The sequence below is a fragment of the Physeter macrocephalus genome, unplaced genomic scaffold (genome assembly GCF_002837175.3).
Source record: "Physeter macrocephalus isolate SW-GA unplaced genomic scaffold, ASM283717v5 random_1480, whole genome shotgun sequence".
In the NCBI taxonomy this organism is placed as follows: domain Eukaryota; kingdom Metazoa; phylum Chordata; class Mammalia; order Artiodactyla; family Physeteridae; genus Physeter; species Physeter macrocephalus.
The window spans coordinates 1-25,000 of NW_021146978.1; the positions used below are offsets into that span (position 1 = coordinate 1).

At 44.8% G+C, this 25,000-nt stretch overlaps 2 long non-coding RNA genes across 2 annotated transcripts; one reads left to right on the forward strand and one right to left on the reverse strand.

Annotated features, from left to right (window-relative positions):
* Positions 1-978: 978 nt before the first annotated feature.
* LOC129391963 (uncharacterized) lies at positions 979-6,264 on the reverse strand. The gene is made up of 3 exons (XR_008616901.1): positions 6,144-6,264; positions 2,509-5,514; positions 979-1,256 (listed from the first exon to the last, which is right to left on the reverse strand). It is a non-coding gene; the product is annotated as an uncharacterized lncRNA (long non-coding RNA).
* Positions 4,477-24,994, forward strand: LOC114485569 (uncharacterized). The gene is made up of 4 exons (XR_003678979.2): positions 4,477-4,564; positions 10,715-10,804; positions 15,347-15,490; positions 21,164-24,994. It is a non-coding gene; the product is annotated as an uncharacterized lncRNA (long non-coding RNA).
* The last annotated feature ends 6 nt before the right edge of the window (positions 24,995-25,000 follow it).

Sequence of the window (25,000 nt, forward strand, 5' to 3'; positions counted from 1 at the left end):
GAACTGTGAGATAATAAATGATGTTCTATTAAGCCACTAAGTTTGTGAGAATTTGTTACAGCAATATAAAACAAATACAAACACTTTAAAACTTTTTTAGTGAAGTATATTGTGCTTTCATAAAAGTGTACAAATAGTTAGGGTTACAGGTTAGTGAATTTTTCCAAAGTCAGTACCGTGGAACCACGACCCAGGTCAAGAAAAAGAATATTACTAGAACCCCAGAAGTTCACCTCTGCTTCTTCACAACCACTGCGCAGTCCCTCTTACCCAAAGCTTTTACATTTCTAATTTCTAATCCCATAGGTTGGTTTTCCATGGTTTTGACCTTTTTATAATCATCAGTGTACATGTATGTCTGCTTCTTTTTGCTCAACATTGTGTTGGTGAAAGTCATCCATGTTGTTTGTATAAGTTTGTTCACATTCATTGTTATATAGTATTCCATTGCACTGAATCTATACAAAGATTCAGCACCACTTATTGAAAAGATCATTCCTATAATACTGATCTATCATGCTATTTCATCAGGAATCAATTGTTCATGTGTTTGTGTGGTTGAGGTGGTTTTTTCTTTTTTAATCCTTATTCTGTCTGTCTCTTCTTATATTAATACCATTCTGTCTTCAATCCTGTAGCTTTATACTTTATAAAAGTCCTTGCTATTTGGCATGGTAATCAGTCCTCTCCCTTTGTTCTTCATATTTAAGGTTATATCAGCTATTCTTGACCTTTAAATTTCCATATAATTTTTAAACCATTTTCTAAATTTCCAAAAAATTCTGCCAGGATTTTGTGATTAGAGTGCATTCCTTTAGAATTACTATCTGTATCATATTGAGTCTTCCAGTCCATGAAGGTTTGTTTAGGTGCTGTTTAATTTCTTTTAATAACTTTTTATAGTTTTCTGTATAGAGGTATTATACGGTTTTGTTGGGTTATTCCTAAATATTTATTCTTTTAATGTTAAAGTAAATGGTATCTTTTACTTCCACTTTTGTGGTGCTGATTTTTATATTGATCTTGTATCCAATACGCTTAGGAAATTTACTTATTATTAGTCAGCTAGGGTTGACATAACAAATACCACAGACTGAATGGCTTAAATAACAGAAATTTATTTTCTCACAGTTCTGGAGACTAGAAGTCCAAGATCAAGGTATCACCAGATTTGATTTCTTCTTAGGCCTCTCTCTTTGGCTTGCATATGGCCATCTTCTTTCTGTGTCTCCCAGAAATTTTACAAGCCGAGAACTCTGACCAACACAAGAGATCAGATCATCACTGACTATTCCATTATTCTCTTTTTCATAACACCCAGTTTTTTGGATTCATAGCATTAACCACAGTTTACAGTTGGATATTTAAATGTTTGTTTAGAGGACCCTCTTCCAACAAACTGTGACTTTCAAAAGGGCAAGATCCTTCCTTGTTTAATTCACTATCAAATATTTAATATCAAACATACTTCTAGGAACATAGTAGGCACTTAATAAATATTTGGTAATTTAATAAATGAATCCCTACTGAAGGAAAATAAGTATGTATGAGATATTTCTTTAAATTATTTTTATGATTGTAGTTTCCACTTTCAGTAATGATAGAATAGGTAATTCAGACCTGCAGAAAACAATTAGAAAGTTGGACAAAATAATTTTGAAAAATTGGCTTAATAATCAATAGATCACCTGAATTCAATAACCAGCACAACCTTCCTGAACCCAGGGTGCTGTGCTCGGGATTTTTAGCCAGCAAATGTGAAGTGGTGAGTCAGGAGCCCTTACCACTTGCTCCCACTTCAGTGGGAGACATTTAGTAATGGTCACTGAAGTAGGATGAAGCAGTTTATAAAAGTTTGGGTTTTTCATTCTTCTATAATTATGTCATGAATCGGGGGCAATGGTCTGATGAGACCAGGTATTTACTTGGAAGAAAGCTTTGTGGTTCGTGTGACTCAATGTTCCAACAGGAATCCTAGACTCAGAGTGGCAGTGAGAAAGCATTCAGTCCCCTGTGGGTATCTGGGTGAGCTTGTGTGTGGAACCCCTTTGGATGTGAGGCAAACATATACACCTCCCCGTGGAGAAGCAGGAGCTGTGGTCTTTGGACTGCGTTTCATGAGTTTACAAGCCCAGCTGGAGCTGAATTGCATAAAAAAGTGTTGAGCTCTGAGAAAGTGGCCAGGGTTGGTAATAATAAGGCTGTTAGGAGTTGGGCTGCTTCCAGCTGTAAGGGGACACTGGGATGTGAAGACCTCAGGGCACAATCCTATCTGCTGCCCCTTGGGAGCTCAGAAACTGGAAGGTCTTTCTGGACACACTTAGCCCAGCGATACAACAATCTGCACAGAGTGAGTTTAATGCAATAATAACAATTCCTTGCATGAATATAGTACCTTTTGTATTTTAAAATATTTCCTGGTTCACATCCCTGCCTGTGAATCAGAAACAACAACCCCTGTGGAGCATGCTGAAAATATCGACCCCTGGACCCCTGTCCCAGACTTACTGAGTCAGAACTTCTGAGGGGCAGAGGGGTCTATCCAGGCCATGCCAGTGAGAAGCCAGTCCTGGGTATCACTGCACCAGACTCTGCTAATTCTAGATCGTTGCCAGTCACAATATGGTCTCTGGACCAGCAACTTCCACATCACCTGGAACTTGTTAGAGATACAGACTCTCAGCCCTTCTCTGGCCTCTTGAATCAGACTCAGCATTTTAGTAAGGCCCTAGGTGGTTTGGGTGGAGGGTTGCCATGTAAAATACAGGACACTCACTTATATTTAAATTTCAGAGAAACAACAAATAATTTTTTAGTATGACTCATGTAGTATTTGAGACACATTATTAAAAAAATATTTGTTATTTTTCTGAAATTCAAATGTAACTGAAAGTTATTTTCATTTGCTAAATTTCTCAATCCTGTTGAGTGCACATTATTATAGTCTGAGGAGTCTGCACTATACAATGGCCTGTTCCTCCAATCAGCATCATAAAGGCATCCCATTGTATTTTTTTAAAAAATTTTATTTTTATTTATTTATTTTTGGCTGTGTTGGGTCTTCGTTGCTGCGCGCGGGCTTTCTCTAGTTGTGGAGAGCGGGGGTTACTCTTCGTTGCGGTGTGCGGGCTTCTCATTGCGTTGGCTTCTCTTGTTGCAGAGCACGGGCTCTAGGCACGCGGGCTTCAGTAGTTGTGGCTTACAGGCTCAGTAGTTGTGGCTTGCGGGCTCTAGAGTGCAGGCTCAGTAGTTGTGGCGCATGGGCTTAGTTGCTCCACGGCATGTGGGATCTTCCCGAACCAGGGCTTGAACCTGTGTCCCCTGCATTGGCAAGTGGATTCTTAACCACTGCACCACCAGGGAAGCCCAATCCCATTGTATTCTGAATGCATTTGTGGAAAAAAAATTTTTCCACTTAAATATGATTAAGCTTTTGAATGTTTCTCTCTCTTATAAATTGAAATAGTATTCAAGTAGAATCTGAACTGAAACTGCTTTTTCAATTTATATTCTTTAGTTCAGGATGCCAGAAAAAAAAAGAAAACAAAATGCAAACTAAACATTAATTACTGAACAGGTAACTTACATTATTTATCAAAAGAGAAACATAATATGAAAATTCTATCCTAAGTAATAAAAAGCACATCTAACATTTTAGAGGTATGATTCAATATAGTCACAAAGATATATTTGAGCCCCACTAACTTAGTATTCAATTAAAAATGGTAATTTAATTAAAATGTAAACAAACAGAAAATGTTCCATTATAGAAAATAGTCCTTCAGAAATCAAACTATTTTGTAATTAGAGTTATTATGTATATATTAGACAAAAGGTGTTTTTCTGTTTTAGGGTGAAGGTGTATGAGGAACTGTTGCTGTGAAGGGGCACCAAGGGGTTGTGTAGGCACGATTGCTGCTTATTAACTGTCATATTGTCCCACTGTTGGATATCAGAGAAACATATTTGCCAAAATAGTAAAATCTCTAAAGAGAACCTAAACTCACATATGTTTTAGGAAATTAATTTCTTAAATTAAATTAAATTAAGAAAAAAATGTAAGGATGAAATCAAGACCTTGGACATCTGCTTCAAATACTGAAAAAAAAAATTGCATTTCCTTGGTCATATGGCTTTCAGTTTGGTTTCCAGCTTAGCGGGCTAAGAATATGGCACCCTTTGCCTTCTCTGACCTGTGTTTTTTTAGCACACTTCAGGATGTCCAACGTTGAAAGGCCCCCGCCATCTGCAGGGAGGTGCAGATAATCCCGGGTTACATGGCTCAGATTGGCCGGCACATCGTTTACGCAGTGACAAGCCCTCCCCGCCCAAGTCTGTTTTGTCTCATGCTGGGCTGAGTCACATAGAATAGATAGACAGTTTATCAGCACATGGCCTACAGATCATATTATCAGCTTACAAACATAGCCCGTTAGCGCACAAGCCGGGAAGCTGGGGCAGTTGGAGCGCTTCCGGCCCCAGTGTGTCACTGCTGCGGAGTAAACAGGCTCGGATTCCACTCGGCAGGCAGCGGCAGGGGTTCAGGGCTGCAGCCCATTCACGGGTAGGTGGGCGTTGGGGGGTGAGTGTGCGGCTGCTCCTGAAACCGGGGAATTGTGGGGAAGGCGAGGGTAGGGGCATGGGGCACCTGTGGAGGGGGCGGGGCACAGTGCTTCCTTGTTTATGTCTGTCCCTGCTGTGCTGAGGCTTGACAGGGGTGAACCTCCCAAACGAACACGGATTGAGGATTATGCAGGGCCTGGAATTGAATGCGGAAGGAGAGCCTGTGAGCGGGCAGGTCTAGGTAGCCGGGCTGCTGCTGTGGCCGGGTCTCCACACTACGGCTCCTGTCAGTGGGTTACTCCCAGCATCACCCTTGTTCCCAAGGCTGAGCTCAAAACTTTCTGGTCCACAGTGCTGTCCAGGGGTGATAAATCAACTCTGTTTATGCTTCTTCAGTGCCCTGAAAGGGATGATTGACATCTGGACGGGGAAGTCTGTCCTCCAGGAGAGGCGTGGGGGTGAGGGTGGGAAAGTGATTAGAAACCCAGAAGAGAATTGTCTAGTTTTGTAAGCAGTTTGACTGTGCTGGCGGCTCTTCTTTTATACATATGTATATATATATATATATACTTTTTTTTTTTTTTTGGCTGCATTGGGTCTTTGTTGCTGCGCGCGGGCTTTCCTCTAGTTGCCACGAGCAGGTGCTACTCCTTTTTGCTGTGCACGGGCTTCTCATTGCAGTGGCTTCTCTTTGTTGCAGAGCACGGGCTTTAGGCGCGCGGGCTTCAGTAGTTGTGGCTCGTGGGCTCTAGAGCGCAGGCTCAGTAATTGTGGCACACGGGCTTAGTTGCTCTGCTGCAGGTGGGATCTTCCCGGACCAGGGCTTGAATCCGTGTCCCCTGCATTGGCAGGTGAATTCTTAACCACTGCGTGGTGGCTCTTCTGATGGACCAAATCCTCTCCCATAACGTAGGAGCTGGGTGCTCTCCCAAAGAACCTCTGTAACCATACCTGATAGAGAAAAATCCCCAGATGCTCATGTACCTTTTGTTCTTATATATAACTGGGAACAACGTCTGTCTTAATTTCTTTTTTTTTTCTTTAAATAACTGACATTTTTTGAGGTTTACTAGGTGCCAGGTACTGTCTTAAGCACGTGACACAAATTATCACACCTGATCCTTCCACTAATCCTATGAGATCAGTGCTGCTGTTGCACCGTGTCCGGATGAGAACACCGAGGTTCAGAGAGGTTAGGTAGCCGTCTCAGGGACATGCAGCAGTAGGGCAGGTAGGCAGGACTCTAGCCCTGAGACTGTCCTCTTAATCCTGTCTGGAGCCTCTGCCTCCCTTGGCCAGATTTTCTAGTTTAACAAATTACCGTAAAATAATGGATGTCCTCAGGGAAACTCTGATCAAGTGACATAAAATGTAATTTAATTTAGAATTTGGCTGAAATATTGTGACTACTGTGACTGACCTCACTTGAATATTGACCCTCTATTTCCCCCACTGTTTCTATCAGAAAACTCACTCTGCGTTCCAACTCTGGGGTCCAGGCAGAGGCCTTATGTGAGGATAGAAAGGAATTTGTGGGCCATTAAAGCCCCTGGTCTGTCATATTATTGCCTCCACTGTACCTTGGTGTCGCCAGAAGTTCCCATTTGTTACAGTCGCTCCCTTGGATCCAGCAAGGCTGATGATAGGTGTCTTCTGCACCTGGCGGATACACCTGGAAAATGCTGTGGAAGACCTGGAGCTGGTCAGTCCAAAGGAAAGAGGGATCTGGGGGGCTCTAAGGGGCAGGTGGGGAGGAGGGGAGCCAGGTCTCTCTCCCCATGGCTGGTCCATGTGACCCCCCTGTCACCAGCTCCATGCTCTGCTGCTGTCCCCCTCCCAGCCTCGCAGAGGGAGCACCAAGGATGGCTTGGCACCTGTATTGTGGACTTTGTTGAGTCTCCTCCCAGACTCTCCCAGAGCCTTCACACCTCAAATTCTCTGAGATATAAGCCCTGTACCCCACCCCCGCCCTCTTCCAGCCCAGCCTGTCATTTGACAAGAAGTGAGAGGACTAGGTGACCAGAAAGTCCCCCCTCCCACCTGGAACCCTGGCATATGATTCTAAGTGGAGACTAGTGTTCCGCTGCCAAAGGATGTGTTTTTCCAGTCACGTCCTCTGGCTCGGGATCGCAGATGGCTCTGTCAAGTGATTCTGATATACCTGGCTTGGGGAGGGAGCATGGAAAACGATTCGATCAAACCCAGAAGAGTGGTCCTTTCGCCTTCCTCACAGTCCCTGCATGACTCTCCCTGACCCCCTACTCCCACCTCCCAATCCCGCACTGGAGGGCATCTCTCCTCTTCTGGCTCGCACAGCAGCTCCTTCAGTCTCTGTTGTCGAATCCACATGCTGCATTGAAATGTATCCCTTTAAACATCTGTTCGCCCCTCCAGATTGAGAGCTCAGAGGCAAGGACATTCATCTTTCTGTGTTTAATGAGTGTCCCCAAATGTCAGTTATTTAGGGTTCCTGGGAATCAAAGAACAGAAATACACACCAAGTAAACTGGCTCCATACTCAGGGTTTCTGGGTTGAGGTTCAGAAGTGGGAGCCTGGCATCTGTTACTGCTTGACCTCTAGTGTCGGTGGCTGACTTGAGGGGCCAGGCTCTGAGCCCAAGTCTGGGGCCCCTCAGGTGGCTGCTCCCGTCAGTAAACCGTGGTTCCGTCCATGGACAGATAAAGTATAATTAAACAAATGGTCAAATGATTCAACTTGTATTATGTGCTGTGAAGAAAGTAAGCAACAGTCTGAGAGAGAGAATAGCAGGAGGCTCTACCTTAGATGAAGAGGCAGGGGAGGCCACGCTGAGGAGGGAATGCAGAAGTTGAATTCAGGGGTGTCAGCATGGGGAGAGTCGTGTGAATGGGGGGAATGTCTAGGCATAGGGAACAGCGTTTGCAGGGACTGAGATGGGAAGAAGCAGGTGGTGGACGGGCTCGGAGGAGGAGAGCAGTGGGGGTGAGTGGGAGGGGCTGTCTGAGGGCAGGTCGTGCCAGGGTCTTACTGGGCCCTGTGAAGAGCTGGGATCTCCCTCTCATTCCAAAGGGAAGTCTCTGGAGGACTTGGGCCAGGGGGCAGCATGATCTAATTCTCTTTGGTGACGGTGACGCTCACCGTCATGTAGCAAATGGATTGGATGTGGGTGAGTGGGAAGTCAGGAGAGCGGCTGAGAGGCTTTTGCACATCTGAGGCCAGATGTGGCAGTAATTGGTGGTGAGAAACACATGCCCCTACAGAATAAATTGGATGCGTGAATGAGTGTGTGTGTGTGTGTGTGTGTGTGTGCGCGCGTGCATGTCCATATATTGGGTGGTTAGGGTGAGGAAACAGAAAGCATAAGGGAGTGACCTCCAGATAAATATGGAGTCATTGTCGAGATGGGGAATTAAGGCAGACAGGGATGGATAGATTCTAAGTGAGTAAGTTTGGAGGGAATCATGTTTCTTTTGAGATACGCGTGAGATGTCCAAGTGGCTATGTCAAGGAAGCAGCTGGATGTAAACACCAGACGTCACTGTAAATGAAGACTGATTTTTATAAGTGCCTCTTATTTTACTGTTCACTTGATTAGTTATTTATTGCTGCCTAAAAATTACCCCAGCACTTAACATCTTCAAATGATAAACATTTGTTATCCCACAGCTTCTAAGGGTCAGAAACCTGGTTTCTGGCTCAGGTTCTGGCTCAGGGTCTTTCATGAGGTCTAGATTTTGGCCAGGGCTACAGTCATCTGAAGGCTTGACTGGGGCTTTAGGATATGCTGTTAAGACAGCGTCCACCCACAAGGCTGTTGGCAGGAGACCTCAGTTTCTCTCCACAGGAAGCTTCTCCATAGAGCTGCTTGAGCATCCTCAGGACATGGTGGCTGGCTTTCCCCAGAATGAGTAATCCGAGAGAGAGAGCAATACCTTATGGGATTGAGTCTCAGAACTCACACACCATCACTTTCACCACATTATATTCATTATAAGTGAGTCACTAAGTCCAGCCCAAGCTCAAGGAGAGAGGAATTAAGCTCTACCTTTTTAGAGGGAAGAATGTCAACTAATTTGTGCATATAATTTAAAGCCATCACATCCACCAAAGCTTTTTTTCCAGGAAAAAAAGGCATTTTCGGGAGCAGAGGAGAGGCAGATTCAGGGACAGATGCAGGTGCCACTCACTTAGCACCTTGGGGGAATGAAAGCTGCTGCCATTTATTGTTCACGAAAACTGGGATCAGCAAATGATCACCCTCAGGCCTGGCACTGCCAGAGCAGGCTAGCACTGTGAGCCATGGAGACCAAACTGGAGTAACCCCCTCCATCCCCATTCCCCCAGACTCTCAGCACCTGTCTACCTGGCCAGCTGTATCTCACTGCTGCCCAAGGCCCACGCTGGTTGCCATTCACATATTGGAGACTCTACTATTGGCAACTGCCAGGCACCAAGCAGTCGAATCTCTGTGCAAGAGCTGGTGACTTACCAGGTGCCCAACTTGAGGTGAGTGGGAGGAGAGGACACACAGGCACCTGGGTGTCACTGGGGCAGAGAGCGAAGCTGACTGTAGCAGGTCCCCCCTCGCCTGCTCCGTGCTCATGGCCTGCCTGCCCTTTCCCTCTTGGGCCAGTCGCTCTTGTCCTGAGAATGTCTCCAGTAGGTGGCAACTGGGCAGAAGCATGGACGCAAGGTCAGTGCTCAGGCAGGCCCACCCCAGGCAAGCAGGGAGGCCAAGCGTTTTCTCTTTTGTTATGTAAGTGTTATACTTACATAAAATATTTACTATCTTGCCCTTTCCAAAAAAGTTTGCTGACCCTTGCAATAAAGCAAACAGTTTTTCCAGGAAAAAAATTTTTTTTTCCTCTGTGAATCCAACCTTTGAGAGTCTCTGATTGTTGACATTTCATTCAGAGCCTGAAACACTCGGCACTGGAGGGGAATGAACCTGACCACACTCTGTGCCAGTGTCCTTTCTGTTGCAGTGAGGGACACCGCGGTTCCCTCCTTTCTTCTAGTCCCAAGTGTTTTCTTCTCTGGAAGATGCTCTGTGGCTGTGGACAGTACAGCCAAATCTAGGGAGGCTTGTTCTCGTGATTCTGTGCTCACCATGGGAAGCCAGATCTTTAGCAAAGAACTGGAATGAGAGTCCTGGAACCATGCATCTTTGCTGTCAAGTTCAGTGCAGGCCCAGGCTAAAGCTCTGCGTTCTTATGCTGCCTCAGAAGAGTCTCCTTGGTTGTAAACGTTTTCTCTGAGAGGTTATTGTTTTATTTGTGTTGAGGGCTTCCAGACTGGATCCTGGAGAGGGTAATTTTTCTCTCTTCTGCTTTGGTATAGCATACCATGGTGATATTTCTATAGCTCTGCATAAAGTTAATGCTTAGAAAATTACATCTTATGTAATTGCCTGAAAGACTGGGTTGAGTGGAGTTCATGCTATGAAGAAGAGATTAGCTTGGTGAATTTGCCAGGGGACTCTCCTTCCCCCAAGCTGCTAAGTGACTGGCATCTGCGTCTGACCCTGAATCTGCCTCCTCTATGCTCCCCAAAGGGGCTTTTTTTCCTGGATGGAATGACTCACGGGCTCTTGTCATAAAACCACTTTCCCAATCTCAGCACCCGCCCATGCGGCTACTACCTCCTGGGTTAAGGTCCATCCTGTCCAGTTGTCTAGGGAGGCCTGGACCCAGCCCTGTCCTGTACAGGATGCCAGCAGCTGGGCTGGACCTGGGATTTAGGAGCTGGTATTTCTTAGCTTCGCAGGATCTCTGGAGGTTGCAGTGTAGATCCCCAGCATACATGGTCATCACTTACCATCCTTAGAGTCTCTAGTTTTCATTCCACACATTTGTAAACAGAACATCTGATAGGCAAAACCCTGATATAAATCCTAGCACTTTCAAAACCCCCTTAGTTGAAGGATAGTACCTCTTTCTCTGCTTGGCAAAAACACAGAGAAAATAGTGAACGTGGTTAGATGACAGACAGGATAGACTCTTTTCCACCAAAATACTGAGACTAATGTTGGTTTACAAATATTTAAAAATAGAACACAAAGGCATCAAGAATAGACCATTTCTCTAATATAGGGACTTGAATTATATTTCTCTAAATTAATGCATAGAAATTAATGTACATATTAATGTACAGATCTGGTTACTTTTCAAGGATTTATTGGCCTAAGAAAATAAAGGAAACTCCACAAAAGAAGCAGAGCCATGACTGGCTGATCTAGAACACACACACCCTGGACAGCAGGTGGGTCTTCCAGCTTCAGGTACTCTTGGATGACTGATTGTCCACACTGTTCAAAAGCAGTTCATTTTACTTTGGCTTTTTGGTTTGCTTTTATGTGTAGACTTGGATTATGTGCAGAGATTTCCTTAAAGGAGCTAGGCTGCTTAATTCTTTCTCTTTAAAAAAATTTTCTCCATTAATGGCTAAAGTCTTTAATCTCTTGTTTTCAGGCTGATGCTTGGCATTTTTATGTCAAAAGTCAAAGCCTTAAGACCTTTGCAGCTTAGGTGCTCCTGAGCTGAAGGTAACAGAGTAAGGAAAGTGGTAAAAGAAAAATTAAATGCAGAGATTTATGGTTTGGGGTAAGATGGAGTAGGCACACTTCACCTTGTCTCTCCCACTAAATGTAGCTATAAAACCTGGACTTATTACACAGAACAGCAATGTAAAGACCCTGAAAAGTAAGCAGCTGCAAGAGAAGAAGGGAAGGACACCCTAATTCAAAGTAGAACAGAACCTGTGGTCTGTTTCCCATTTTTCCCCTCCAGTATTCCCCAGCCTGGACTCAAGGCAGCCTGAAACCCAGAATTGAGGACAAAGCACCTAATTTTGTTCCAGGAGTGAGAAACAGGCTCCCAATGCTCAGAGAGTGGGGGTAAATCCCTGTCTTTTTTTCTTTTTCTTTTCTCCACCCTCTAATGCCTTAGGCCCCCATGGGATTGTATAGTAGTAGCAGCAGTGAGGGGCGACAGGGAGAGGTTGGTAATGGAGGACCTCAGTCACCCATACTTGGGGATAAGGGATCCTTCCTTTCTGAGCAGAGGAGCTGTGGTCCCCAGAGGGTGGAGGAGACTCTCATTGCTTTTTTCCTTGCACTGTCCTCCCACTGTTTGGCCCAACACAGTGCAGTTGTAGGACATGCACAGCAAAGCAGGGTAGCTAAAGCACCAGGTCTCTGGCCAGAGGACTGAAAAGCAAGCCCCAGGAATCTAGAAGGACCAGAGAGATCACCGAGAGGGAGAAGCTCTGGAGAACAACCCCAAAAGGTTGCTTATGAGCTCCTGGGCTCATTCCTGAGCTGCACCTGCATGGATCTGACCCTAACCAGCGTTGGCAGTCTGTTAGAACCCCTGTCCCAGATGGCCACTGGGTGGCGCCCACAGAACAGCTGAAGAGCACTGCAAAGTCAGAAGACTGATCTGACGTGGGACTAACCTCAGAGGGCAGGTTGGAATGTGAGGTCTGAACCCAACAAAATTGATCACTTACTGTGTTAGTTATCCACTTATTGCCTCTCAACTTGGAATGCACTCTTCAGTGTGTGTATTCTGTGATATATAATGGAATTCCTTTAAGTATTCGTCCTTTGAAGTGAACACTATTGTTAACCTTTCTCAGTAAAGGACACTGGAGTGACAGTGTAGTAGGAAGAGGTTTCCTGCCTTTCCCAGGGGAGGATCAGCATTGTGGGACATCTACTGGAGCCTGCCCCAGTCATGGGCACAGAATATGGTCCCTTTGCAACCTGGCAGCCTTGGCTAGCAATAACTTTCTGCAGCTCTCTTGACACAGAAAACAGAGCCTTGTGTGGCCCATTTGCTCTGTGGGCCTCCTGCCCTCCTTCAGAAGGAAAATGGAGAATTTGCCAGCAGACCTCCTTTAACAGAATTGTTAAGGGAAGTTTTTTAGACAGAAAGCAAATGATACCAGAGGGGAACTTGGAACAATAGGAATGAAGGAAGAACAACAGATATGGTAAATATCAGGGTAGATATGACAGGCTAGCTTCTTCCTCATGAGTTCTTTGAAATAAGTTTGATGCTGTGAAGCCAAGAAATCTAACACTGACTGATATAATACATAGGACAACTACAACATAAAGGTGAGAGCATAAGGGGACCTATATGGCAATAAGGTTTCTTTTTTATTTTAATAAATTTATTTATTTAATTTATTTATTTTTGGCTGAGTTGGGTCTTCGTTGCTGCTCGCAGGCTTTCTCTAGTTGCGGTGAGTGTGGGCTACTCTTTGTTGTGGCGCGTGGGCTTCTCGTTGCAGTGGCTTCTCTTGTTGCGGAGCACCGTCTCTAGGCGCGTGGGCTTCAGTAGTTGCGGCACACGGGCTCAGTAGTTGTGGCTCGCAGGCTGTAGGGTGCAGGCTCAGTAGTTGTGGCACACAGGCTTAGTTGCTCTGCGGCATGTGGGATCTTCCTGGACCAGGGCTCGAACCCACGTGCCCTGCATTGGTAGGCGGGCTCTCAACGACTGCGCCACCAGGGAAGCCCAGGTAATAAGCTTTCTATATCTCACTTGAAGTGGTTAAAATACTGTTTCTAAGTAGACCATGATAAGTTAAGCATGTATCTTATACCCCCTAGGGCAACCGTGAAAAAGAAAAGACGAAGAAGCATAGTCAAAAACACAATAGAGAAAATAAGATGGAATAGTAAAAAATGTTCAGATAACACAAAAGAAGGCAGGAAAATATAAAAGAGGAAAACAAAATAGGGCTCAAACAGAAAATGAATAATAAAATGGTAGACCTGAATCTAAATATATCCTTAATTCTACTAAATGTAAATTGCCTAACCATACCAATTAAAAGACAGAAGTTGTCCAAATGAGTTAAATAAGCAAATCAACATGATTCTGTCTATAAAAATCTCATATAGATTATAACCATATATTTAGGTTAAAAGTAAAAGGATGGAATCAAGAAAGTGAAAAGACAGCTCACAAGATGGGAAGAAATTTTTGCAAATCATATATCTGGCAAAGGACCAGTATCTAGACTATATACAGAACTATTACAACTCAACACTGAAAAGACAAATAGCCCAATTAAAAAATGGGCAACGAATCTGAATAGACATTTCTCCCAAGAAGGTATACACATAAAAAGATGCTCAACACATAAAGTACATAAAAAGATGCTCAACATCATTAGCTATCAGGGAAATGCTAACAAAAGACAACCTTCACACTCACTGGGATGGCTACAATACAAAGATAGATAGATAATAACAAGTGTCAGCGGGGATGTGGAGATACTGGAACCCTCATACACTGCAGGTGAGAATGTAAAATGGTGCAGCTGCTTTGTAAAACAGTCTGGCAGTTCCTGAAAAGGTTAAACATAGAGTTAACATATGACCCTCCAATTCTACTCATATGTATTTACCCAAGAGAATTGAACACTTATGTCCACACAAAACTTGCACCATTTGCATCTTTGTCAAAAATCTCCTTTAGGTAAAAGAATTTTAAGGGAGACAAAAGACAGTCCCAGATGTCAGAAATTAAAGGAAAGAGGGAAATTAACTGGGGTCAGTGTTTTCAGCTCTTCAGACTAAACTTATTGACCTCAAATGTTCAGTTGCATAAACATGAGCCATTTCTGCCACTCATATTGGCAAGCCATTTGTGGAGAGCACAAACTTGAGTCAGAAGATTTAAATATTTGGTTTTCTATCCCCACTGACTGCTATTTAGAAGTATCTGGAATTGGAACAGAGAATATTCAACAGCTTTACTGTTTGCCAACTGACACTCTGTGTATCTGTGCACATCAGAAAATGGATTTAGCCAGATTTTGATGCTGTAGGTAGGGGAAGTTTAAAACAATATATAGAAACTTATTTTACTTCGATAAGGGAGATAAGTATAGCTTAGTGGAATGAATGTTGAAATGCACACTTATGTCCTGATAAGTTTTTTTTTTTGCAGTGAGCAAATAATGACTTAAAACAAATAGTAAATATGAGGTGGGAAAATAAAGAGAAGAGAGAAAGTTCACTGAGTGGGCTGAGAGTGAAGCAACCTGGATGCAAATCTTTTATTCACTTTCATTCATTCATTTACTCACTTAGTCTTTCAACAAATATTTATGGAGGGTCCACTATGTGCCACACGCTGTGCTAGTTCTCACTAAGAGGTGATGACCAAGATGTACCTGAGTCTGACTTTCCTTGTGTTTGAGAAACCACATAAACAGAGATCAGCAGCTGTGAGGGTTCATGTCACAGGGGAAACCTACAGGACAAGTGCCCAGGCTGTGTGGTCAGTCCCAGGAGGAAAAGTGCTCGGTGGGGTTTGGTACAATGCTTGGTGCACTTAATGGTGGCTGGTGTTTAGCCTCAGATAACTGGTGTGTGTGTGTGTGTGTGTGTGTGTGTATCTTCTAATTAACTCATCAAACTTACCTGTGAGTATGTTACAACCTACTGAGAAGATCAGATGCCAGTAAATTCAATAGAATGTGGAAGCACAAAGCTTGAGGGATGCCCAGGGGTCTTTGGGAACCCACGTGTCAGCTGAGGGGTAGAGAGACAAGTGTGACATTCTAGAGGAGAGGACCCCAGTTGAGTGCTGAACTTTGACTTACAAACAAGAGTACTCTCAGACCCTAAGAACATTGGCAACTGCCATCCTGGAAGAAACAAGGCATTTCATCATTACTGATGAAATTGATTCACTCATATTTTAATTTAAAGTTCAAGTTAAAACTATTTTCTTCTGTGTGTATATGAAGCTGACATATATATATATAATTTTTTTTAAACAGGTAATTTCATGCTCTTAAAATGGGGCATAAAGTGGTCGTATTCGACATTTCTGTCATCAGAGCCTTGTGGGAAACTCGTGTCAAGAAGCACAAAGCCTGGCAGAAGCAGGAGGCAGAAAGGCTTGAGAAAAGCGCATTGGAAAAGTATGTGTTCTCTGTACTTGCTCTGTAGCTCTTTAGCGAATAAGACAGGCTGCATTTGTGTTGTGGAGGGGAATGCCTTTCCTCCGAGATTTCTTCCTGTCCGTGACACTTGCTCATTGGACTTCAGAATCTTCATGCTGTTGCCTACAATGAACATTCGATTCCTATAACAGTAACACTCATAGCTATAAGGACCCACATACATTCCAGGTACTGTGCTAGGCATGGAAAAGACAGCAATGACACGACGAATTCCTCTACAGGAAATTCTGAAAGACCGCCTAGCTGCCCTCAGCAGGCTGATGCTCTCCACCCATGTGACCACATGAGGCTGCTCTATGTCCTGCACTCAGCTCTCACCCGTTGAGCTGAACGTTAGATAAGATTCATTGTGTTGATGGAATTTTTACTTGGATTGGAATGACGTGGTTTGACTACTGTCATACACTCATGAAGTATGAGTAAAAGAGAGTTATATGAAAACTAAGTTGAGGGCTTCAGAAAAACTATGTGTGTGATCAATATGAACCACCCAATTGAATTAACACTGTACAAGACGGATAAAAGTACAATGAGCTAGAAAGCTTGCACATTCAGGTGGCTTTGCATGTCTGTAATTTTTATGCCCTGTGAGGAAACCCAAACTGGAAGTCTTGGATGATGTGTTATGGGTGTGGTTTATATAAGAAAGGCAGAGTGGGATTCTAATTGGCAGACCCATTCTCAAAGGTGGTCCATGACCCTACATCAAATTGGCAAATTGTGACATATGTCTGTGCTTTAGGTTAAAAACAAAATGTGTAGGATATGAATATCTCTTTATTCTTGGTTCTCCACTTCTATGAACTATTTCGATCAAACAAATACCTATTCTGATCATGCTTGATAAGTAAGCTGCTACTGTAAGCATCACAGCTGTTCCAGGTGGTTATAATTATCCCCAGTCTGAAGATGAAGTTAGGACCTAAGTAACTTGCCCAAATTGACAGGGCTGGTAAATGGAGGATTTGGCCAAACCTTTCCCCCTATATAATGCTGTAGTCACAGCTGGACTGTCTTTTCACTTGCCACTAATATGAGATTATCCACTATGACATGAATCTTAAATTTAAGAATTGGAACCCTCAGGCCAGGCAACACCCACGGCAGAGGATCTTAGGGATCTACATGAACATGAATTACACAAGGTCCCAGGGCCCTAGGAGCCCAAAGTGGTTCTCAGCCCTGCTCCAGCTTCCTCCCACCTCCAGCATCTGGGGTTACTTTAGGGTGGGACAACTTGCTGAATGGGGACCCAAGCCCTGGGAGGTTTATGGAGGTGTCTGTAGCTGAGGTAACCCCCTGTGGGTTCTGGGAACAGCAGCCACCTGCAGGAGCTTCGGTCTGAGAACCGTGCCCTGGAAGCCACTTTGCAGTCGCGTTTGACTCTTGATCTCTGTCTTCCATCGTGGTGCCAAATGGCTTTGTGTCCACATTCACACGTCTCATGTACACAGGGTTGGTCCTGCATTAGGCTCAGTGCCATAGGGCTTGTGCTGTGCCTTATCTTAACATAAGACAGAAAACTTCTTGGGAATTTGTTAGGATTTTCTAGCTCAAGATAAGAAAAACAGCCACCAAACTGGCTGGGTGGTGAGGAGGAACTGGGAGGGTGGCTGGAGAAATGTGATGTTCAGGAAGAAGCATTAATTTCCCAGGACCTGCAAAAATGAATGTAGTGAATTTACCTTTTTCTGGCAGGTATTTTTGAAGTTTCATAATATGATTTATACTGTTGTTAGGACTATTTGAAGGTTACCCTTTAGTTTCTCAAAATTTGTTTCCTGTGGGAAAGTTAATATCTACATATATATATTTAATTAATTTATTTATTCAGTTGCACTGGGTCTTAGTTGTGGCAGGTGGGCTCCTTAGTTGCAGCATGTGAACTCTTAGTTGAAGCATGCATGTGGGATCTAGTTCCCTGACGAGGGATCGAACCTGGGTCCCCTGCATTGGGAGCACGGAGTCTTAACCACTGGACCACCAGGGAAGTCCTGAAAGTTAATGTACTGATGACTGCTTTGTATAAAAGGCAGTTATCTGGTTAATTTAAATGTACTAAACCAGGCAAAACCCTTTAGCTTGTTCTGTTACCTCACTTCATGGTATTTCATTTTGTAATACTGTATTTGTTCCATGAGGTATATACCAACACTTAAAATTTATGAGTAGAGAACATCACTCTACTTGAATGAAACTCAGTCATTTAGATGGAGAGATAGAGATGCTTTCGTTAGGCCCTAAGTGAGGAATTTTTCATCCAGTGAGGCTATTTGCCATCTAGACTAAGATTGTGGGCTCATTTCCTAAGGAAAGAGTATTTTATTTGCACACTTACTGATTTAATTAATAGAGCTCTAATGGCATTGTTTTGTATGTTAATCTTGTATTTGAAATACTACTAAAATTGACTTAAGGGGACGATTATTCAATTATATGGGTGATAAAGTATAAAGACAATGACATTTTATTTATGTTAATTACTCTCAAGGAAGAGAATGGATTTGTAAAAATAGTTTATATTCTCATTGTGACTTTCTCTAAGTTTCAAAGGGACTAAGACATCAAACATTTAAAACAGAAATCCAAAAAAGATTTGGTATTTAACTATTTTTTAAGTAGCGCATCTAATTTCCTTTTTCCCTCCACTTACGTTGGCTGTACCAAGTGAAATAGTTACATCAATTTGTAATTTGTGATATAGGAAAGATGTGTTGGGTAGGGCTTAACCGGTATCATTTCATTACCTTGCTAGACTCTACCTTCAGGTTCAGTCTAAGAAATGAAGAAAGAAAAGTTAGAGACATTAATCTGAAAAGCGCTCATTGAATACAAGAACTCGCTGCAGCTGTGCTGCTGGTTGTGAAAATTCTGGGAGGATTTCTTTTATTATTTCAATCAGTGTCTTGGATCTAGGGTCTGCCCTGTATCCCTGACTGCTACAGTCAGAGCAAGAGCTACAGGTAGATATTTAAACTTATTTTTATCATATGGTATTAAAAATATTTAAATTACACAGAAGAGCTAATAATGAAAAGCAAATCACCCCAAGCCCTTGCTAGTATTTCCCAGAGGAGCTCACTTCTAACTCTTCCAGCACTTTCTCCTGGTATTAAATTAAATTCCTATTTCTCCATGTGCTGGTATTTTAAAATTTATCTGTTTTATTACATTATTTGTAGACTTCATATGTAGATCCTGAAGCCCCAGGTAGTTGAATACCCAGTGCTTTTCCCCAGCTCAGCAGCCTGTGACTCGGACCTGGGTAGGGTAGTAGCTGTGCTAGCCAATGCCATCAGCAAGATAGTTTTTTTCAAGTGCTCCTGTTCTCCTAGATTAATGGCAAGCATGAAACTCCACGATACCTGAAGTGGTGTCTGAAGAGCAAAAAGTCTGATTAAGGGGGAAACATTTGCACATAGTCCTGGGGAACCAGCCCTGCAGAAATCTGGGATCAGGAACTCCAGGTAGACATAAGAGCAAGTGCAAATACCCTGAGGCAGGGGTTTGCCTGGGTGGTTCAGGGAAGAACCAGGAGGCTAGAGTGACTGGGCCAGAAAAAGTGAGGGTGCAGTAGTGGATGAGGTCCGACAGGCAAGGGGAACGCACAGATCCACAGGGCCTTGTAGGCCATAGTGAGACATTTGCTTTTATTGGGTGAAATGAGAAACCAATGAGCGGTATCGGCAGAGGCATGACATGGTGTGACTGACACTGTCACAAGCTCACTCAAAATGCTGGATGAGTTTAGACTGTAGGGAGGCAAGAGTGGTGCCTACATGAAGATGCTGGTGACTTGGACCAGGATGGGAGCAGTGAAGGTGGTGAGAAATGGTCAGATTCTGGTAGAAATGACCCTATTTGTTGATGGATTTGATGTGAGATATGAAAGAAAGCACAGAGTCAAAGATGACCCTGAGGTTTTTGACCAGAGCAACTGGCAGGCTTTTTCTCAGATGGAGGAAAAAGCAAGTTTTGCTGGTGAAGATCAGGAGTTTGGGTTGGAACATGTAAATGTGGGGGATGCCTTTTAGATATTCACGTGGAGATGCTGGGAGGCAAGGAGGCTGGATTCATTGAGGACGTCTTGGCTGGAGATATATAATTGCGCGTCATCAGCATATAGATGTATTTAACACCAAGAGACAAGAATGTCTGTAGACAAGAATGATTTGTATTGCTATCAATTTTCTACAAGTTAACTTCAATCTCTGCCGAGTTGTAAAATAGCTTAGTCAGCGACAGAGGTGCATACCCTTACAGGATCAGATAAAATCCACCAAGTCTCCAGTATTCCAGAGAAATGATATCCACCAGTCTCTTGCTTTTTTCAGCCTTACATTTCTTCTTACAATTGACAGTGCCTGGTAGTCCAGGCCAGGACTTTCCACATGCCCAGTCCTCAAAGATGTTTCTGCCCCAGACTCTTTCTTCTGTTCCCGCCCCTCCTGATGACTTGGCTCCTGGGCTTTACTGCGACAACAGAGCCACTGTGATTCTAGTGCACTTTTCCTTCAGGTACCACCTGAGAGTTTCCATACTAGGACTGACCCTCTACCACAGGGTTTTTTGTTTTGTTTTGTTTTATTCAGCATTTGTATTGCTTCAGGCCCTGTAGAGACCAGGGCTGCATCTGCAGCCTGTTTCTAAAAGAGCCCTCTTTTAGAAGCCTGGGATCCTGCCTGTCACCAAGTCCCTGAGTTGGGCTGAGTAGGGCCCAGATGCCTTCCTGAGTGTGGAATGCACCAAGTTCCTATCCAAGGCAGGCTACCTTATTTTGAGACAATGTCTCTGTGTGATAGATTTGAAGGAAAACCACAACAAACCTTATTTTTGTACCACATAGAATGTAACCTGTTAAAGGCTCCAAGCAGATATCAAATCTCTACATGGAGAAAGGTCCCCAGGTGCAAAACACTGTTCTAATGACTGCGTGAGCATCTGGAGGGCAGCAAGACGTGGTCCATCATGATGGAGCTTATGACCAAGCTGGGGGGATAAGACAACTATAAAATAATATGTCAGAGAAGTAGCAACAAGAAGGTGCTGGGAGTGATGGGGAGGCTGAGGAGTCCTGGGCCAGCTCCAGTGTCAGATTGGAACTGGAGTTTATGAATAACAGGTTCATCTGCAGGAGTGAAGTTTCCCAAGGTGGCTGATGGATGACCTTCTAAAATCGAATTTTATAAACTGGGGCTGCCTGTATATTTCTATCCATATGCTCCTGAAAGATCATCAGATTCCTGTGGCCTTGCATTTTTAAAAAATTTGGGTGTCACCTCATAATATCAAGGGATATTGTAATTAATCAAAGGCATAGGTAATTTTGGTAGAAATTTTAGCCATGTTAACTCACCTCCTCTACTTTTAAAGTCAGATTTGCTAATACTTCACAACTCCGAGGGTTTAAGATTCCCCCGCACCCCATATCCACCACAGCAGAGGAAACAAGAAAGGAGGGGCGGGAGAGGGGGCGGAAGTGGAGGGGAGGGCTTGTTTCCTGCTGGGAAACTGCAGGTGATAAGGACTGCGCTTGCGCTTGCGCTTGCGCCCAGGTGGCCCGCCTGACTTCTCCGGGCAGGTGATGGCGATTCCCCAGGAGATAACCGAGACCTCTGCTGCCCGGTTTAGGATAAAGGAGGAGTGGAACTTCGTGGCCGAGTGCAGAAGGAAGGGCATCCCCCAGGCTGCGTACTGCAAGAATGGCTTCATAGACACCAGCGTGAGGCTTCTGGACAAGATTGAAAGGAACTCCCTCGCAAGGCAGAGTGCAATTTCCAAGGAGAGAGACAAACGGAGCAGTGAGTTTGTGTTTGAACTTACGGGGGAGCACTGGAAGGTGAGTCCATGCGTTTCGGTCCCTACCTACAGCACGCCGAGGCACTTTGCACCGCTGCGGCCGACGTCAGCTGCTAGGCTGAGCTCAGGCCGTTGACCATGGCCCAGTGCGCGCTGTTGCTGTTGTCTTTAGAGAGCTTTCCCCTGGATGCGGAGGAGCCATTGCCGGCTCTGAACCGGGTTCTCGCGTCTTTTCCGCGGTGAAAGACTGTGCAGTCTTGAAAAGAGCTGCGGGATCCCCTTGGATCCTTCCGACGCTGCGAGGGACTGGGACCCCAGCGGCTCCTCAGGATGCCACAGCCTTTACAATGCTTGATTCTGGGAATTCCCTGGCGGTCCAGGGTTTGGGACTCCGCGCTTCCATTGCCGAGAACGCGGGTTCAATCCCTAGTTGGGGAGCTAAGATTCCGCCAAGCCGCGGGGTGCGGCCAAATAAAAACAACAACAAAAAAAAACGTTCGATTCTGCCGTCTCCTCGCCACCCCTCCCCGCCCATTAAAAATAACTCCTTGCCGCCTTTTTTTTTTTTTTTAATGCTCTGAGCACTTGACTTGCCTAACACCCTTCTGTGGGCGGTGGCTTTGCTGACTTGTCACAGAGTGTAGAGCCGCAAAGGAATTTCGCAGACCCTTTAGCCAATTTTCCTCTGAGTTTCTGAGACCAGGTCAAAGATGTCCCCTCTTTCTTTCCTCAGGTGTGTACAGGTGCTTCCTGCTCCCACTCCCCCAGGTTGCTGCTGGCTTGGAGTGGCATCTCTGGGCTGCCTGTGCTCTGATGTTTCTTGGTTGAAGCAGCACATGGTGTGTGTGCGCTGCGTGGCGGCACAAATGAGCTCGGGCTATCTTCCGTTCAGTGGGACAGAGTTGTCTGGGACCTGCCCTCCATCTCTTTTTATCCCACCATTTTGTTGCTGAAAGGACTCTGGACTGGGAGACCATATATTTTGGGTGACCCTTTATTGGCCGTGTGACCTGAGGCTGTTTGCTCCATTTGTATACATTTTATCTCCTTCTCTGTTCAGTGGTGCTGATGCTTGCCTTGACCCCCTCTGAGGGCTGTTGTGAGGACTAAACGAGCGGATATTCTGTGACACTGTCTTGTTAGCGACACAGACCTATAAAACTGGGAGAGACTATGACTGAAACCTCTTTGGTGGTCTTTCTCCTGCATCTGCATCATTGAGATCAGTGGATACATGGATACTGCCTTTTCTGGGGCAAGATGGAGGGCCTGTCTGGATTTCTAATTAAATACCGCTGCTAAATCATTCTCGTGCGCTGTGGTCAAACACGATTCCAGCCCGCTTGGGGAACCTGTTGATTCCTCTCGGCTCACAGCACCTTTGGAAAACCACTTTAAAGGGCATTTAGCGAGTGCCTAGTGTGGTCGGGGGATAGGAAGAGGGTTATGAGTCAGCAGGCTAGGGAGACCCCAGGGTGAACTATGTGGATGTTGTCTTCATTACTTACAGCCTTCTTGTCCCCTGCATTCGGTTCCCTGAGCTGGTACCCTATCCTCATGGGTACCCACCGAAGGCAAGACTCTGGGGCCTCAGGCATTCACTAGTATGAATTTCAGTTACTGTTTTCCTTCCCCAGAGAGATTTGTGTTTCAGTCTTGCCTCTACTTAAGGAGTGAAAAGCTCCATTAAAGGATGTTCACCATCTTAGAGTGCTCACGGCAGCGAGGGAGTTCTGGCCTCTAACATCACACCAGGCAGCAGGTCTGGCCCCTGCAGGAGGTCAGCAAGAGGTGGATAGGGCGGTGGAGCTTCTGGGACCTTGGGAACTGGGTGGGGAGAGCTCCCCTGGGGTTCCTTGGAGCGGCTGTGGGGCTGTGACCTATGACTTGGGTACCCGATTAGGTTGGGGGTGTCGGGAGTCAGGCATTCTTTGTGAGCTGGATGCCCCCAGGCCCTGGGCCCTGCTCTTTCAGGGAGATTTCTCTAATTTTACTGAACAACTTTTCAATAGAAAATTTCACTTATACTGTCAAGGTTTTTTTTTTTTTTTTTTTTTGCGCGGTACGCGGGCCTCTCACTGCTGTGGCCTCTCCCGTTGCGGAGCACAGGCTCCGCACGTGCAGGCCCAGCGGCCATGGCTCACGGGCCTAGCCGCTCCGCAGCATGTGGGATCTTCCCAGACCAGGGCACGAACCCGCGTCCCCTGCATTGGCAGGCGGACTCTTAACCACTGCGCCACCAGGGAAGCCCTACTGTTAAGTTTTTAATTTCCCAGAGCTGTCTGTTTGTTTTGTGAATGAATGAGTCCTGTAATGTGGCTTTATATTTCTACTTTTATGGATGAGTCTTAAATTTTCCTTTAAAAATTTTGTCTTGTTTTCATTTCATGGGGGCTGTTCTTACTTATCTTGGGATTGATAGCTTTTTTTGGAGGAAGTTTCCATCTTTCAGAGTCTCCTTTTTCTTTTTCGGGTGTTTGTGTTGGTCTGGTATGTTGGGACTCTCTGGGAGGTCTGGAGACACGGGGTGTCAGGAGCACTGAGAAACTGGAAGCTCCAAGTGTGTGTCAGGTGAGGGCTTCGTTTTTGGAGGGCGTTGCTATGGAGCCCCATGTCTCCAGCACGTTCCCCCTATCCCCTGCCCCAGGAGTGCATATTTATGATTTGTCTGCAGCTGGTGAGTGCCCACAGAGAGGATCCTCTCACATCCTGCAGGCAGGGACAGGCCTGGCAGCCACTGCTCTGGACAGAGAGGTGGGCTGGGTGGGGAAGTCTCAGCATCCATCACTCAACCTGTGGTTGCTGCCTCCCTCCCTAGATGTGCCTGATGGTCCCCAATCCAGACACTCTGTTTAATCCCTCCAGTGGATAAGCCTCAGTCTTCTACAGGGGCAGTAGTTCTGTGACATTGATGGGGGGGGGACAGAGATCTGGTCCTAAACTTTGAACTTGACCTCCTTCTTTTAGCCCTGCCTTCTGCTCTCACCTCCACATGCCTGGCTCTTCCACTTCCTGAGCCTCGGGGGCCTCTGATGAGAAGTTCAGGTTGTGTCTCATTGTTCCTCCTGCTGGTGGTCTAAGATTGAGCAGATCAAGGGAGGTGGGTTACCATCTTCCAGTTTTCCAGCTACCAACATTTTCCTGCTGCTGCCTCCCTTCTCTTTCTCTTTGCCCTCTGTAAGGTTTATATCTTCAAAAAATAATTCCTTTACTGTCATCTTTCGTGGAATTTTAGAGAGGAGCAAAAGTGTACGTGTTGTGTTCAATCTGCCATCTTTACCCTGTTCCTTTTATTTTTATTTAACACGCTATCTTGAGATTTTCCCATGTTATTAAAAATAGTTATGGATATAATTTTAGAAGGCATAATAACCTTTCCAAGTGTGCCATTATTGGAAGAGCAATATGAGAGAAGTTTTTATGAGACACTTGATAATTGAAGCTTCAAAAGACAGAGTGTTTTTATGACCTAGGGTCAGCTCCCTGATGCCCCAGCTCGTCATCTTGTCTCAGCGGCAGGAGGAAACCATCTGATCTGGTGTGGGTTGCATTCAGATAAGGATCAGGAGGTTCCAAGATGGGTTTGCCAGGCCCGGGTGCTGGGGGCAGTCACACGGGGCCCTGTGCTTGATTTAATGCTCTGCTGTCACCATCTTGAAATTCTTAATT